The sequence below is a fragment of the Grammomys surdaster genome, unplaced genomic scaffold (assembly GCF_004785775.1).
Source record: "Grammomys surdaster isolate TR1022 unplaced genomic scaffold, NIH_TR_1.0 125852, whole genome shotgun sequence".
NCBI lineage: Eukaryota > Metazoa > Chordata > Mammalia > Rodentia > Muridae > Grammomys > Grammomys surdaster.
In genome coordinates this window covers 1,439,974-1,444,962 of record NW_021620678.1, presented here as the reverse complement: position 1 = coordinate 1,444,962, position 4,989 = coordinate 1,439,974, and the positions used below count along the sequence as shown (strand labels likewise).

Sequence of the window (4,989 nt, the reverse complement as noted above, 5' to 3'; positions counted from 1 at the left end):
GCTGCCCTCTGGAGGGTTAGTTTTCTCCATCAGGGATGGAAAAGGGAGAGAAAGGGTCAGAGCAATGGGGGCTGCACTGAGAACCACTCATTTATGTATTTATTTGTTCATCCATATTTACCAAAGGCCTCCTCAGCATGACATTGACTGACTACTGAAAAGACATTAACAACAAACATACCAGGCCTGGCAAGATGGTTCAGTGGTTAGGAGCACTTGCTGCTCTTCCAGAGACCCAAGGTTAGTTCCCGGCACCTGTGTCAAGCAGCTCATGGCTGCCTGTAACTCCAGCTCCAGGGGATCTGACACCTTCTTCTGGCCTCCTCAGGTACCTGCACACACAGGTGTGTAAGCTCACACAGAGGCAGACACATACACAGAGGCAAAACTAAAAAGAATCCACACACAGACAAAACTACACAAACGTGAAAGCAAGAGCCACACGGCTCTGTGGATTGACAGGAAGGATCCGGACCCACGATGGCTTCCCTGACACAGTTAGGCTCAAACTATGAGAACAAGGATTAGCCAGTGTAAACAAATTATACCTCCATGTGTTCCTCTTGAATAAGGGGCTTCTGTGGTACTTCCAGTATGAGTTACTGTAAGTACATCATATACAACTATTAACATTTCATGGCCAGAGGCTGAGGAGATGGCTCAGTTGATAAAGTACTTGCTGCTCAAGTATGGGGTTTGCCTAAGTTTGATCCCTAGTACTGATATTATTTAAGGAAAAAAAAAAAAGCCAGACACAGTGCATGCACACTACCTGTAATCTGATGCTGGGGAGACAGAAACCAGTGGATTCCTGGGGCTTACTGGTCAATCAGCATAGCCAAGTCAGTAGCTCCAAGTTCAATGAGAGACTTTATTTCAAAAACATGGTTGGAGCGATGGCTCAGCAGTTAAGAGCACTGCCTACTGCTTGGTTCCAAGCACTCACATGACAGCTCACAACCATCTGGAACTCCAGTTCCAGGGAATCCAGCGACTTCTTCTGGCCTCTGGGACTATCACACAGACATACAGTGCAGACATACAAGAAGGCAAAACACCCATACACATCACATTAAAAAACTTAAAATAGAAATAAAATAAAGTGGGATTGTTGAGGAAGCCACACCAGGTTAACCTCTAGCCTTTACATGTGTGCATATGTGTGGACACACCAACATGAATACACTATATTTGTGCACACACAAACTTCCATGAGAAAGATATGCACGTCTGAGGGCATATCGGCAGCGGGAGTGGGCTGGTCTGCCTCGAGGCTGGGAGATGGTGTTGTGAAAGAAAGATATGAGGAAGCTGCTGACGCACAGGGAGGGGTGGAAAGGAACGAACGCTTCAAGCAAGCTAAGCTGAGCTGCTGGAAGCTCATCTCTAAATTCGTAGGCTAGTATGTCGGGGTTCAGATGGACCCTTCTATTAAAAGAAGAAGGGGGGCTGGAGAGATAGCTCAGTGGAAGAGCACTGACTGCTCTTCCAGAGGTTTTGAGCTTAATTCCCAGCAACCACATGGTGGCTCACAACCATCTGTAATGAGAACTGATGCCCTCTTCTGGTGTGTCTGAAGACAGGGACAGTGTACTCACATACATAAAATAAATAAATCTTTAAAAAAAAAAAAAAAGGAGGTGGGGAGGAAGAGGGAGAGGAGGAGGAGGAAGAGGAGGCAGCCAGGTCAAGATTGAGGGGAAGAGAACAGCTACAGCAGAAGACAGTCAGGTCAGTAATGTGGGGGAATCTCAGGAATGAGTTCCTAATCTCTTCATCCACCTCCTTCCATGGCAGACCATGGAATGTCTTTCAGCCCTTGGGGGTGAAATTCTGCCCCAGCCCAGAGGCCTGGACCATCCCTTCTGGGAATGCTCTTACCCATGGCACCGCCTGGCAGTTCCCCAGATTCTTCTCATCAACAGCCCCTGACCTTTTTCTCTTTCATCAACCATCATTATTAGGCTCCACCTGAATGCTTGCCCTGGCACTGAAGCTGATGTGCACCACTTCCATTAGCTGCTGCTCAGAGGACATACATCACAGGAATTGACTGACACTAATAATCAGGAGTTTTATTTTACCAGATGTCCAGATGTCAGCATACCGGTTCCCTCTGCCTGGGTGAGGACACGGAAATGCAAGCCCCTGACCATAGGAACATACACAACCCGTGTGTTGGGACAAATGCATAGTTTCTAAGTTTGACCATAAGAGGGCACAGGAAATGCCCAGAAGAAATCAGACTAAAGTGCTCAAAGGATATCATATGCACTGTCCCCATTGGAGAGTCAGGGAAGCTGAGGTCAGAGATATAGTCACAGATCAAGAAGTGGCAGAGCCAGGATTTGAACCTGGATCAAGAGTTTGCTTAAGTAATTATGCAGCCAGCACAGGGCTGGGCAGATGCAAAGTCAGGGGAACCTATTGCCCTGCTAGATGCTCACCTGAGAAAAAAGGCTTAATTTTCTCTTTAGTCTCTTCACCAGAACACAACATGTTTCTTGGCCTGAACGTATGAAGAAGCTTCTAGAAGGGAGCCTGGCTCTCCAAGTGGAGAGCTAGATCTAGCTAAAGGAAGAGGGAAAGTATCATATGGTATGGGGAGAAAAAAGATCCTTGGCACTCCAGGAGCAAAGCAGTTTGCCTCAAGTCTCTTGCTGAGAAAGGCGATGCATGTGGTGGGTACTCAGAGGAACCAGAGGACTCTCCTCTGTAGAACACCCACCTCCTGCCAGCCTACTCACCGCCTCCTAGAACCCCAGAAGAAAGTCCTGTGCAGTTCCCTTGACTCTCCCTTCCATACCAGTCCTCCCGTGATCCTCAGCACAGCCACCCCCCTCATGAAACTGGCCTCACAGCCAGCTGGCATCAGATGGCCTCATTTTACAGGTAATAATACCAATGCAGCAGCCAGCAATTTCCCAACACGGGTCGGGTGTCAGGCATCCTTACATGCCTCATCAATCCCAGTCCTCGCCAAAATCCTGGGGAGGACTCTCTCCACTTCACAGAGGTGGAAACTGAGGCTCAGAGCACCAACTCCCTGAAGTGAGACAGCTACAGCAGGAAGGGTAACTGATGGGTACTGACCACAGGACACATAGAGTCTCAAAAGAGGCAACTGAGGCCATTTGCTCAATCCCTGCGTAGAACATCTCCCTGGAGTCCCCAGGAGCCAGTCCTGGTGTGGTCACTCCACCTGGCCCTCCTGTTCTGAAGCCTTGGCTTCCCTCTCCAGCTGTTGGCAATCAGGCATTCCCACTGGCTTGCCCTCAGGGACCTAACAGCAGCTTATGCCAGGTGTGCTAGGTGCTGCCCATAAAATGGGCTCCAGTCACCAACACCCCCCACACCCCCGGAGCTCTCTCATCTCGATGTCTGCCTGTGTATCTGCCTCATCTACCCCTCATGTCCTCACGCCGAGGCACACCTTGGCACCACCTGCCAAAAGTACCCCCACCTCTCGACGCATTTTTCCTATTGCTGGTGTTGGGACTCGGATTCGAACCATGGTTGTTGCAGCCATCACACACAGTACTGACCACTATACAATGAGAGCCAGCCACCCGTGGATACTCACTCTTCTGCTCGTTTCTCATAGTGGTTCGGTGTCCCACCATACCACACAGCGTCTCTCGACACGGCAGGGACGCACACCTCTAGGTCCTTTCCCTTACTATTTCTTCAGCCCTGGGAACTTTTCCATCTTCCAGTAGGTTCTTTCTCCCTAGGGCAAAGAGCCCCTCTTTCTAACTTTCCCAGAAACCCTGCCCATCTCCTTAGCGTTGGGAACCACTAATAATCCTGAAGTTGCCAGCTCCCAGAAGGAGAGAGCCTTGTCTTGCTCTCCCTGGCATCTTCACGGTTGGCTCAATGCCTGGACCTTTAATAACTGTGTCCCTCCAGGTCAATCCCCCATGAAGGCATTTCTACATCCATGTCCCAGAGATGGTGGAGGACCACAGAGGAATCCAAGTAGGGAAAATGTTCCTGCCTGCACCCCCCTTCTGAGTTCCGTAGACTACGGAGCATCATCCGACCTCAGGCCATCAGAGCTGGTTGGGGCGCAGCATCGCTGCTTGCTGCGTCCTAGCACCCCCGCCACTAGCACAACCAAGCAAGCTCCCCTCCTCACCAAACCTCGGTTCCAGAACTATTTGTAGATATTTATAGCGCCCTCCCCCAGCCAGGAGCTCTCCTCTGCCCTGGGCAGTGCAGTGCAAAGAGAGGGAGACCCCTCCCCAGTAGAAGGTGGGGGCCTCTCATCCTAAGCTTTCCCCCACCCCGCTCCCCACTAAGGCAGCTGTAGTTACAGCTCCAGCCACCGCCCCCACACCCGCCCAGCACCCCAACCGCGCCTGGGCCTCGGCCAGCAGCCGCAGCAGCCCAGGGTCGGGGGTGGGGAAGGCAAGAGCTGAGGCCTCGCGCCCCCAGCCCCGAGCCTCGCCGGAGGTGGAAAGGAGAGCGCAGGGCACAAAGCATGCACGGCTGGAGCTCCGCGCCTCGGGACGCCCCCACCCCACCCCGGTCCAGCCAAGGGAGGGGGTCGCGGCGCCAGGCTCTGCCCGGCGGCCAGGGAGAGCTGCGGAGAGGAGGCGGGTGGGGGCAGGGGGCGCCGGTTAAGCAGTCCCCTACATCTCGCCCCTCCTCGGCCCCCGCCCCCGGGACTGCGGGACCAGCATGGGGGGTACGGGGGTGGGGGACGCAGTGGCGAGGCCTGGGGTGCCGGGAGGATGCAGGGCTGCGGCGCGGGTTCCCGGCTCCAGGGTCAACTCACCCATCGCCCGCTGGGTCTCAGCAGCGGCGGCAGCAGCAGCGGCGGCGGCGGCTCCGGGGCCCCCGGGGTCCCCGGCGGGGAGATGCTGGCGTCCGCCGCAGCCTCTCCTCGCCCCATCCCGGGCTCCGGCGGCGGCGGCTGCGGCGGGCGCCCGGCATCGCAGGCAGCGCGGCCCGGGCCCCGGCCGATCCCCGCCCCCCACCCCACCT

At 54.0% G+C, this 4,989-nt stretch overlaps 1 protein-coding gene across 2 annotated transcripts in view; it reads right to left on the bottom strand.

Moving 5' to 3' along the window:
- Mgat3 (mannosyl (beta-1,4-)-glycoprotein beta-1,4-N-acetylglucosaminyltransferase) overlaps positions 1 to 4,989 on the bottom strand; it is a 51,842-nt gene that overhangs the window by 36,970 nt on the left and 9,883 nt on the right. The window contains exon 1 of one of the 2 annotated variants that reach the window (XM_028789961.1): positions 4,781 to 4,820. The exons of the other annotated variant lie outside the window; for it this stretch is intronic. The gene's annotated coding sequence lies outside the window, so the exon portion shown is untranslated. Of the gene's footprint in view, positions 1 to 4,780; positions 4,821 to 4,989 lie in introns of those variants that run through there. 2 annotated transcript variants of the gene reach the window in all.